Below are 12,859 nucleotides of genomic sequence, written 5' to 3'. Positions count from 1 at the left end.
AAGAACGCCCGGTACGGGATTTAAGAGAGAAGCTCGTCAAGCCGCGATAATTCCCCTCTACCCGGACATCCCCGCCGGAACCTCCACTCGTGAAAAACCACGTTGTAATTGCTTTTATTTCTTTTTTGTTATTTGTTTTTGAAATGCATTTTTCTACAATCCATATTACAATCTACTTTTTCTCTTGTTTTGCCTCTTTTGTACCCTGTTTAGTGAATGTCCATGCCGTAGTACAGGCCGAAGTGGCTACCCAAGTGGAGCAGGAAACTGGTAGTAGGAACCTCAAGGACCAAGTACTTCAGCCCCAAAGATGTCGGAACCACGGTTATAAAAATGTCGTTGATTGGAAACCGCGCTTCATAGTTCTAAGCAAGATCAAGCCCGGTTTTCAATTCATAGAATTAATGAACCAGCAGTTGTTGTCATAAGTAGAAGAAACACCACATTCTAACGTCGCAATGAAAGCAGCAATGCTGCTCCCCAAAACTAAATCAGAAACAATCGGATCAAATTCCGTAACACTGAGCCGCCGCATAATTTTATGGGAGCAAGGCCTGTTAGACGAATTTTTCATTTAAGCAAAAGCTCTTTAAAATAGACATCCAAAACAGAAAAAGTCCGAAGTAAGCGAGGAAGTAAGACAATTCGATAAACTAATGAGTACAAGCAAAATATCTGCCGCCATTGGCTGTCTTTCAGACAAGAAAACAAAAGGAGCACTTCCCTAAACGAAGTCATTGAAGGAAAAACAGTCCTTGCTACTGAAAGAAAAACACCCCAAGCCAAAACGGCGAACACTAACTATATAACTGAAGTAAGTGGAGACAATGCCATAACACCCCTCTATATTCGAACAAATCAACCCCAAGACAGTTCGAAAATCAACCCTGAAAATGCACGGAAGCCACGCTCCCTCAGGTAAAGATGCGTGCGAATGGAGAAGGATATTAACTCACTTCAACCAGATATCCACTGAGCTTTGCAAAACAATTGCTAAACTATCCAATACAATACCAAGTAAAGTTGTCCCCCATTAAAACCTAACGGCGTACAACTCGTGTCCCCTTATACCTCTGAACAAAAATCCAGGGGTACGGCGCATAGGTATAGTAGAGGTTCTGAGAAGAATACTTGGCAAAACAATCACCCATTGTATAAAAACAGACCTTAAAAATCTCGGGAAAAATTTCCAACCCTGCTTAGTCCAGAAGTGTGGAATCAAATATGCTATCGACAGCTTGAGGAACGAGTTTGAGAAACCGGAAACGGACGCCATACTACTTATTGATGCAGAAACTGCCTTCAACTTGATAAATAGAGAACTTGCTCTAAAAATGTAGAAATCTTTTGTCCGGCACCAAATCATGCGCTGGCCAACTCATATAAACATCCCTCAAATTTGTTTGTCAATAATACGGTTTTGACATCTAGCGAAGGCACAACTCAAGGTGATCCCCTCGCAATGGCTATGTACAGAATTGTGATAATCACACTGATTGAGCTCCTGCAAAAACCAAATGTCACCCAAAAATGGTACGCAGATGACGGAAGAGCTGCAGGTGATCTTAAGAGTCTCCGCGCAATACTGGACCACCTGGATGTGCACGGAAAGTCTTTCAGATGCAATGTGAAGCCTTCCAAGTGTCAACTCATAGTAAAGGAAAACCGTCGTGAAAGCGCCATAAAAGTATTAGAAGGCACAATTATTACGATAGAAGACGGTTTCAGAGTCCTTGGGTCGGGTTTAGGAACACCATCAGCATGCGATAAATACATGGAAAGCGAAATTGAAAAGACAGCTACCGTAACTTAAAAGCTTTCCAAAATCGCTAAAACATCAACACAAAATGCGTACTCCTGCTACACAAAAGAAATTCAAAATAAATAAAGCTTTCTAACCAGAACAACTCCGGAAGCAATTAAAAAAATGGATGAACTCGAGAAAAACGTAAGACAGCAGATACTTCCTAGTATTAGTGGTAAAAACCATATATTCAATGATGATCGCCACCTTTTTTCACTACCATTAAAAATGGGAGGATTATACCTCCTCAGTAACACGGATATTTTTTTTTGATTTCTTGCGTCACAGAAAGGAGCATCGAATTGGCTAAGCGAGCTACCCATAAAAAATACAATTTTTCCCTTATCAAATCAGAGTTTAAAGATGGATTACATCTGAGATATGGATGGGAGCCACCAAACACTCCACATACATGCCCATATGGACAACCTTTCACACTGACCCACTCTCTACACTGTCCCAAAGGTAGATACACTCACCTAAGGCATAATGACGAAGTTCGCGATACCTTTGCGACACTCCTGGACGAAGTATGCCATGATGTTGAAATAGAGCCTTAACTTCAATCGTTGGAAGAAGAAAGCTTTCACAGCAAAACAACCACTACTGAAGATGACGCTCGACTTGACATCAAGGCAATTAGTTTCTGGGGAGACCGATTCAGCCGAACCTTTTTCGATGTTAAAATTTTCAACCCCCATGCTGATTCCTGCCCAAAAGCTATGTCTGACGCCTTCAAATATCATGAGAGTGTCAAAAAATTAAAATGCTAACAAAAAATTCTGGATGTGGAACACAGCAGCTTTGTTCGACTAATTTTTGCATGTACCGGAGGAGCAGCACCAGGCTTTACAAAAACCGTCCAGAAACTAGCAGAGAAACTAAGCGAAAAACGGAACGAATCATACTTGGACACAATAGACTTAAAAAGAACATAATTAAGTTTTGCAATTCTGAGGAGCGCAATCCTCTGGTTTAGGGGGTGCAAATTTCTTAAAAAATACATCCAACATAGATAATTCTATCTGCGCTATAATCCAGGAGGGTAAATGCTGATTGACAATTCTCTTGATGCAATAAAATCGACTTGATTTATTCATAAAGTTTTGCCGATGATTTTATATAGGGTTGGTACGGCCCTATCCAACCTATGCACGAACCTCCGCATGACGGAAGGGTCCAATTTAATTGACTTTTTTTAACGACATCAGAAGCTACTAGACGGTTTGACGCTCGTCCCATAGGCTGTTGGTGAGGGAGCTCCTGTGGGATGTAACGGTAGATGACTCCCTAGCCCCTAGCAGAATAAGCGCAGCCTCATTTTCAACACCGGAACGGCAGCGGCCGCGGCAGAAGATTGAAAATTTGACAAATATAGAGCTTTCATTAATGATGGATATATTTTTCAAACAAAAATTTTTGAAGTTCAGGGTGCCACTGGCACTGATTATACGCAAAACTCCGCTGGATTGTTTCTTGTGGAGCTCCACTTCGTCGGTGTGTTTTTTTGCGCTCTTTGTGGAACTTTTTTTTTGCCGCTAAGGTTGTTGTCTCTACATGCAACTGATTCTTATCGTTCCTGATCTCTTTCTCTGTCCAAATTGTTTCGAATTTTCTAAGATTTCAAATTTTTGTAAATTTTGAGAAAATTAGCTTAATAGAAGTAATTTTTGCCTTAAAGTTTAATTATACCGCGGTTGCTGCACCGCTTTTGTGTTGCTTATTTTATTTTCTTTCTGTTTTTCGTTTCGTTGTGTACTTGTGCAGCTCTACTTGATTTGGTTTGCTGACGAAAATAATGGAGCCATCTTTTTTCAATTTTTCTTTATCTACCATGTTTTGCTTTTTTTGAGTGTCGTTTCTATTTTTGCCGTTTGTAGTGTAAGTTTATCACAGTTTATCACAATTTCCGAGGTGAGTTGTTGTTATTGGCAATGAAAGAGTATAAAAAGATGTCATTCTCACATATATGGTTTTTGTGACTTTTTTTAACCTTCGCGATAAGCTAGGGTATTACAGTCAGGTACCAGACTTTTTTTTCATAAACAACTTTGTGCTCATGCTGACTGAAAATTGATCTTCTCCAAATGTATCTCTTTTCTCTATATCCACTCAAGAAGCATGACTAACAGCTGTAATTCAAAAGCTGGCTTCAACATCTAAAGTGATAGTTGTTTTATAGCTATAAAAGATTTTTATATGCTGGTTGATTTTTTTTGTCGGCTTTATTGATTTTGACCCAATTTTTGTCGACTTTTTTGCCAGGTAATTACTTCTGTAATTTTCTGGTAGATTTTTGATATCTTGTTCCTCATTTTCATGAGGGTAAATATAATTCATGGTTTTCTGGTTTTATAGGCGCCAAAATTTTCCCTTATAAATACAATGTTTTTTTTTTGCATATAAATGTTCAGTCTTTTTCGGAAGCTTGGTTTCAGAATTTTTTTCTAAAAGTGCGTGTAACTAGTTATAGTTTCATTTAGTGATGGTTTAAATTTTTGATTGAACTTATCAAAAAATTTCCAAAAAAATATAAATATCCAGATTTTTATTGCAAATTTGATTCGAATTTTTTTTTGTCTACGAAGGAAATGTGGTGACAAGGTCTGCACGAGATTTAGGCGTGTGGTAATTTCTGGCTGAATTTTTTGAAAAACTTTTCAGGTTTTTATTTCCATGCTTAGCATTTTCTAATGTTTTCTTTTGTTGTGATCTAGCCCTTACCGTTGGGTATTGTTTTCACAGGCTTTCAGATTTTCAGAGTTTTTTTAGAAGTTCTTTTTTGTGGCAATTGTTTGTATTTTTGTTGCATTCAATGTGTTTGAAATTTTTTTTTTTTTTTTTTTGGTTTTATACCCTAGCGGATAGGACTTTTATCCACAATTGTTCTTATTGGAAATGCAGATTCCTTGATAGGAAGATTAAATGAGCAGTTTTTGAGTACATTTAGGAATTATCGTATCTCAGTGTTTTCTTATTGTTTTATCTATTGGTTATCTGAAAGAAATGGATGGAGTTTAGCCCAAATCCTTCTTTTGTTTTAAAGGTAATTGACTTGTATAACAATTGCGATAAAATTCTGATTTTTGAGCCTTCGATTTCTCAAACAAAATTCATTTTTGTTCTTCATTTTTCGTCTCAGACACATTATCTTTTTGATTTGCAGCTTTAATGTGTATCGCAAATAATGCATGCTCTGCATCGCCTCTGTGGCTAATTTTTGTTGGCTTTGGTCCCGCAGAAATGTTCGGTTTCTTTTAAGAATTTTGAAAGCTCTTTTTAGTGTTTCTAATGGTGCAGGTAATTATGTTTTCGGAGTTTTTTTTTCCTTTTTGGCTATTTTTATAACTTTTTTGAAGGTTTTTTTTCAATTTTTGATTTTTTTTTCATTTGCTGGTAATCATAGTCATTACACTAGTGGCTTTAGTGAGGGCAAGGCGTGCGACTCCAATTCTCGATGTCGCAGTTTCGAAGCCAATACGTAGCACAAAGTTTTACTAGATCAAGGTTTATTTCTTTTTCTTAATTCACTTCATAAAGCTGCTTTTTTGTCGTGTTTTCGCTAGTTTTTGGGAAGCACAGCCTTGCCTCAGTGTACATTTATTTTTTATCGCAAGTGATGCGAAGGCCAGCTTCAACCCTGTGTGAAAAGTTTGTTTGTTGTCTTCCGATCATTCTTTCAAGTAATTGAATGCCAAACAACTTCGCTGATTATTTTTGTGATTAAAAAGCATTATCAAACCGGAATATACACTTTTTCCGGGTTAAAAATTTGTTTAATAGAATCACTTGTATCTTTGTTCTCAATGAATGTCATACTCTAAGCTTGTCCGGCACTTAGTCTGGAGGTGAAGAATGCAATTGGGACAGCGAAGGTCATGGTTTGGAATCTGACCAGGAACTGTTTTTTTTTTTAAAAAAAATGTCGGCCTATGGTTTTTCGGCTTAGTTGCCATAGATTTTTCGAATTGATTTGTGCGCAATTGGTTTTTTTGTCCGCTATTTTCAATGTAGTTGCTTTTAGTGTTTGGAATCACTCCTGCAATGTTTAATTTTACCAGCCTTGACTTCGTATTTGTTGCTGTTTTTGCTTTTCGCTTTGAAGTTATCAGAGGCTTAAAAACCTTTTTTGGGGTCTTTTAAGGGAAGCTTAAGGTTTATGCTTTATTTTGGATCACACAAAATGCTAAAAATCTTAGAATAAAATTTATAGCTCAAAGTTTTTCATGACAACATTATATTTTCGGTTCTACGGAAAAATATTTAATTTTCATCGGTTCAATTGACGCTGTTTAATTATTTTTTGGAATTTCATTATTGCCGTCGATTGTATTTCTGGGCGTGTTTTCCGCAAAGAACATGATTCCAGTCAACATTTTCATTTTTTGTAAGTTGTGGTTTTTTGAAGTTTCTTTTTGTCAATTTTTTCTTTTCCTCTGCTAGCTTGCACAGCTACCTAAGTTGTATTGCAAGTGGTGCGAAGCTCCTCTTCGCCTGACTTCAATTTTCTGTCAGGAAAAATTCCTTAACGCGCTTATAACTACAGAAGAGCATTCATAGATATTAATGCGTTTACGCATAGACATAGGTATTTATGCCTTCGTTCAGTTTAAATCAGATGAATTTGCTGAAAATTATGAAGTTTCTCTCTTTAAGTACGACAGCTAAAATGGCGGAAAAAAAGTGAGCAATTTATAGTTTCAAAAGTTGATTTTAAGGTTTTTTGGTGTCCCAGCGGAATATTTACCCATTGATCCAGCCTACTTAAATTGGTTTGTTTTTATCAAAAAAATTATTAGTCTAAACTGATGTACTTTTTCTTCTGAATTCGAAAGGGCACAGCAAAATTTTTTTATTCGGTTTTTCTTTCTTTGACATGTTTCGAAATTAACTGTTGGCTATGATTTGGTTGTAAATTGTTTTAGTTTAGTTTTCATTTTTGCTTTTTTAAAATTCTTTTGTGTTCGATTTTGGTGTCGAGGAGGAGGGAGCTATAATGGGAAAGACGAATTTTGATCCCCCCAACATTTTGAAGATGTTAACTTTAAAAATCGTTTTGGCTTTTTCTTAGGTGAATTAAAGCAGCCGGGTTCATATCTGAACACCTGGTGTTAGTTTAATATTTTCTTTGTACAGAATTTTTTGCAAGAAAAAATAATTCAGAATATTTTTTGGCTGTAATTTCTAAGTTGATTTCTAAGTTGTTTCCTGATTTCTAAGTTGTTTTTTCTAAGTCGTAAGAATTTTGTTCCTACTAATGAAAGTGCAAAGGATTTAAGGTCTCAGTTGATTTTTGTTCACATCATATTTAAGCCCTTTTGGTCATGATTGGATGGTAATTGAAACTTTTCTGCAAAAGTTGTCTTCGATGCGGAAGAAAAACAGTTTGATTGTAAGTTTTGCTGTTGAAAGAACCGCAGACTGAAAAATAAAATTAAGTTGTTCTTGTCTGTAAGGAAAAACGCCCTATTTTCAGTTTTACTGAGCTTAAGTACTGTTTTTTTTTCGTTGCTACGTTCGTAAATGTATGTTTATACTAGCGAACGTAGTGTATTAGTATCACTCTACTTTTTTCCACCGTAGCTCGCAATCCAACGTAAAAACTTGGGTTGAGAGGGCAGAGCGTGAGAATTCAAATCTCGAGGTCGCTGGTTCAAGTTCGTTACGTAGCATAGTTTTACTGATTCGAGGCTTATTTCAATTTCTCTTATTTCACTTTATAATGCGGCTTTTTGTCGCGTTCTCTCTAGTGTTTGCGAAGCCCATTTTCGCTTCTGTGTATATAGCTTTTCCACGGCAAAACTTTGTTTTGGAAATTTATTGAAAAGTTTAAGTTTGATCGAAAATTTTTTTTCTACTTGCAAACAACCGACAATAGTTTTAACTCTTTCGTAATAATTTCACATGAATTAATTGCTCTTTTTTAATGTTAAAGGTTGTGATGCTTGAATTAGCCTCTGCGTCATTTCAGTATTTTTTCGACCACTGAAAATGGAGGGGTGGTGGGGGGGGGTAAATGTATTCAGATGTTCTTTTTTTTTAAATTTTTTTTCACACGCAAAATCAGGTACCACAAATTATTATCGGAATGGACCGAGTAAAATAGCATCTTAAAACATCTTTCAGTCCTAATCAGGTACCACAAATTATTATCGGAATGGACCTAGTAAAATGCATCTTAAAGCATCTTTCAGTCCTAATTTGAGCTTAAATTTTTTTTTCTCAGTGCAGAGAATCGCTTCGAAATTTTAAGTTATAATTTTGAGCGAATAAAGCAAGTGAGCAGGCTTGACTTAGGAGAAAATTCTAGATCCGCGCCTGATCAGAAGATCGGTTTTTCTTTGAGCCGGTAAAGTTTAATTCTTTCAAGTAAAATAAGGTTTTAGTGCCTTCTTGGGAATATTTTTAAGTTTGAAAATTTTTTTAAATAATTTTTTCCTTTTTTGTTTAACGACAAAAACGAGTCGAATAAGCAGAATTTATTATAACTATCAAATTTGCCTAAGCTCTAGGTTTCTGTTCACATCTTCTCATCACATCATGGACAAGAAATGATATTGTTTAAAAAACGTCTTTTCAGTTTTCTGTGTTCAGAACAATTTGAAATTTTTCTAGCATTTTTGCTGTTATGCTTTTTTTGTGGTTGAAACAGTCTGTTGACAATGGTTTCAATAGAAACTTTGAGCATTGCAAATTCAATCTCACTTTTGGAAAATATCTACGAAGACTATAACCTGTTTAGAAAAAACGTTGACAGAATAAAAGTTTCATTTAACGAGACTAAAAGCTAGTTAATGCTGGGCGCGCTTGTATCGGAGCAATGGCAAACCTCAGATATATCAAACATTCGAATTATTTACACGTTCGACAGCAAGTGTCTTGTTATCAGGAACTAGACTTTTTCCCTTCAACAACCTCTTTTTTTTTTACAAACCTGTAAGAAATTGAACATGTTTTATGATTGATTATAAACAACTTCAGAATTCTTCTCATTTGTTTTAGAGGTAACGCGGTTGCTTTTCCCCTATGGGCTCGGTTTTTTTCAGTGTTTTTGAAATTGAATTTACGCAGGAACTGAAATTATTTTTTTTGGCTGGAAAAATTGAATGGTCGGGAATTCATATGCCTGCTTATGTTTTGTGCGCTTAGTTGCCACGCCACATCACTTATGAACTGTAAGCAATTTTCATTGTAGTTGCAAAGGTTGTTGATTCTTTCCTGTAAATTTGTAATTTTGTTTTTCTGTAATTTGTAAACCCTGACTTTTCGCATAAAAGCTTTGTTCGGCCTGAATGGTTCCGGCGTAAGTTTTGTTGGTTAATCAATTTCTTTTGTGTCGTTTGATAGGTAAAATTGATTATTTTTGTAAATTATGCAGTATATGCTAAAAGCTTATTTAACGTTGGTGGTTGTGTTTCTCATCTTTTCTGAAACTGATTACCTGCTCTAATTTTCAGTCCACTTTGGGGCAGATTTATGTTTTTTTTTTCGAGGGAAGGGCGGTTTCTTAAAAAATTTCGACAATTTTGTCGACCTTTTTTTAGGTCGACCAAATTTGTTTTTGAGCTCTCCTAAAATGATTATGAAGGACCCCATCTGGACAAAAATCTCTACGCCGCCGGCAAAATTTTGAAAAACACGCCAAAACAAGCGTTTTCAGTCACTTTTGGGAAAGTTTTGACCAAAAAATCGTGTTTTTTTTTGCGCGCGCTCCCCCCCCCCCTCAAAATTAGTATATATTGGCGCCTTTAGAAAAATTTTAGGGTCTGTCACCGAAAAATGGATATCTCAAAATAGTACAAAGGGGCGACCCTTTGGGTCGGCAAGGGGTCGAATTCCCGGGGGGGGGGGGGGGGGGGGGGCTAAATCCGCTGGCGAGTCCACCCTCTGTTCGAGACTGCGGCCGTCTTTGTTAATTTCGACAATACATCTTTTAGGCGAACGGAGGAAATAAGAGTTTTACCCCAATTCTTGAAAATGTTGGATATTTGCCATAAAATTGTTTCGGATGTTTGCAACACTGTTTGGTTTTTCGGATGTTTGCACCGTCGGCGCTTGTATCGTAGTGGACTAGCTTATGTAAAGTGTTTTATGATGAGCCCATAATGTGATAATTTTTGTTTGTCAGTGTCTGAAGACGACTAACCCTCGTTTGCTGAAAACTGGAGTCTTGTCTGTTAAAATTAAAAGACTTGGGTACAAAAGTTCAGTGAGAGTTCCCAAATCGTCATTTGATATCTTCCGAAAGCACATGCTCTTTTCTACTGCTTCGGTCTGAGTTGACATTTATCCTTCCACTCACACGCTTGCATCTTCATGGTATATATCTTAGGTTTGCCGGATCTCTTAAACTATTTTCCCCACCATTTTGTTATGTAATAGAGGGGATTCATTATTGGGTTCTAAATTCACATATGCTATATGCTGTGGAAATATTCGTTAGTAGGTAGCATGGGGGTAGGGTTATAATTACCCTTGCGATAAGCAGGGGCTTTGCAATCGGGTACTAGACTTTTTCCCGTAAATAACTTTGTTCACAGAGTAGTCAAAATTAGTAATGGTCAATTTAAGTTCAGTTCATAAATTCAAATTTCTTTGCGTGTACGGCACACTTGGTCTGAAGGTAACTAATACGCCTGGGATGGCAAACGTTCTGAGTTTGAATCTAACAGGACCTTTTTTTCAAACGAGAAATATTCCGCTCAAAAAATATCGGCTGTTTATTTGTCTGCTTACGTTTTATCGGCTTAGTTGCCACATCGTAGAATTGTTTTTTTTTGTCAACAGGACTCATTTGGACTCGTGGTACCTTGGTTCATAATGAATTCAAATTTCTAGTGTCTTCTGTACATTCAGCCTGGAGGTAACGAATACGCCTGGGACGGCAGAGGTCTTGGGTTGGAATCTGACTAGAACATGTTTTTTTTTCAAACGGTAAATATTCCGGTTAAAAAAAATTTCGGCCTATTATTTGTCTGCTTATGTTTTGTCGGCTTAGTTGCCACATCTAAGATTTTCTTTGCTGTAAACAGCTTTCACTGCAGTTGTTTTAAGTGTTTTAGTATTTGAAAAATCCGGTCAAATTGAAATTTGATTTTATAACTGGTCGTAATTTTACGATTTGTCATTTTTTCTTTTTTTTTGTTTTTTATCGGGTAACTCGAGTTGTCATTTTTTTTCCCATTTTTAGTCTTTTTATCGGGTTAAAAAGTTTAGACTGTTTTTTTTATTTGCTTGCGTTCATTACTCTTTTCCAATCTTCAATCGGCTATGTTTATTAGTTTAGATTTTTTGCATTTTTTTTGCAATGAAAGGTTTCTGCTCAGGTTTTTTCGGCTTTGTTTCCGCTTGGTAATTATGAATTCAAAATAAATCAACCATCTGGCGTAGAGGTGACAAAGCTGCTTGAGACTGCTTTTATAGTGATATTTTTTATTGACAAAAACGATTTTTAAAGACTTTTCCGTGTGATCGCAAGTGGTGCGAAACTTAGCTTTGGATTTCGTATATTCTCTTTTTTTAATTACCCTTGGGATAAGCAAGGGTATTGCAATCCGGTACTGGGAAAAGCAAGGGTATTGCAATCGGGTACTAAGACTTTTTTCCCATAAACACCTTCGTCCACAAGATCTGCATTTCTAGAGGATCTTCACTTTTAGAGAAAGATACTTAAGTAGTATGTTCCTCTATAAGATACCTAACTAGTAATTAGTTCGAACCCGTTTTAGTTTGTAATTATGTTCTCAAAAAGTTTCTCAGTTTTTTCGGGTTCGTGGTTTTTGTCCTAGTTTCTGTCGGTTCATTTTCCGTTAAACACATTTTTTTTATCTGGAAAGGTTTTGTTGGCTTACTTTTCAAAGCATGAGTTTTGTTCCAATTTAAACAGTTTTTACTGTAACTGGAACTTCAAAAATTTGTAAATTCATTTACCAGGTCTGATTTTTTTCCAGTTTATGTTTTATCGACCTAGTCAACTTATCTTGCATAATTTTGAGAGCAAAATATATCAGTTTGGGATAAGGTATTTCAGTTCGGATGGGTCGTAAACACTGTTTATGACAACAGTTTTGTTTTCGGCTCAACAGGTTTCGACCCAAAGTGTGTCGCCTTTGTTGCCGTTCGGTAAATGATTTCCATTTGTAAAGGCCTGTTTATGAACTTCATCCGGTGCAAATATGAAGTTTTGTAGCTTTAATTTTTCAGCTATTGTCAAGTTATTCTTTCTAGTAATTTTTTCCAACATAATTCTTAAGAAATATTTTTTGATTTCAGTCTTTTTTCCTTCACTACGTTTCAGCGCAATCTGTTTTTTTTTTTTTGCATCGCAAGTGTTGCTTCGCCTGTGTAAAAACTTTATTTTGCTCAATTGATTTCGACTTATATTTTATTGGTTTAGTGACCTAATTGAGTCGTTTCATTGGAAACATATATTTTATGCTGACCTCTAGATTGCGCAAATTTTGATAGTGAGTATGTTTTGATAGTGAGGGGAACTTAATAATTTTTTTATTAGCCTGAAGTTTTTTTTTGGCTTTTTTAATATTATTTTCGTTTTTTTTTTCGGCTTAATATGTTTCAGCCTATAATATATCGGCTTAGTGGCCTGATGTTTGTTGCTTCATTGGACGAGCAAATAAAGTTTTGTGTATAAGTGTTTTGAGGTTGAGAGAGAGAGAGAGAGAGAGAGAGAGTTATTTTTTAAATTCTTATCAAGTTTTATTGATTCTTTTTCGGCTTAAAAGGTTTGTATTTTCAACTTTGATACCGCTTGGTAAATTTTTTTCCGATGCTTATTCCACATTATATTATCTTGACATGTTTTTGTTTCAGAGTTAGCCTTATTCCTTTTGATAGATATAGTATTTTTTGACATCTTCGATTTTTTGCTGACTTTCTTGTTTTATATGTTTGTTAAAGAGATCTGAGTTGCGGTTTGATAAAAATTTTTATGACGAAAAATTTTGTTGCATGATAAGGTGATATAAAAGATTTAGCGCTGAAAGAGGCGCGTTCGATGGACTTCTGAAGCGTTGAATTTGCGTCATTTTCATTTTG

This window comes from Symsagittifera roscoffensis, chromosome 2, assembly GCF_963678635.1.
Source record: "Symsagittifera roscoffensis chromosome 2, txSymRosc1.1, whole genome shotgun sequence".
Classification (NCBI taxonomy): Eukaryota; Metazoa; Xenacoelomorpha; order Acoela; family Convolutidae; genus Symsagittifera; species Symsagittifera roscoffensis.
This window is presented reverse-complemented; position numbering follows the sequence as displayed.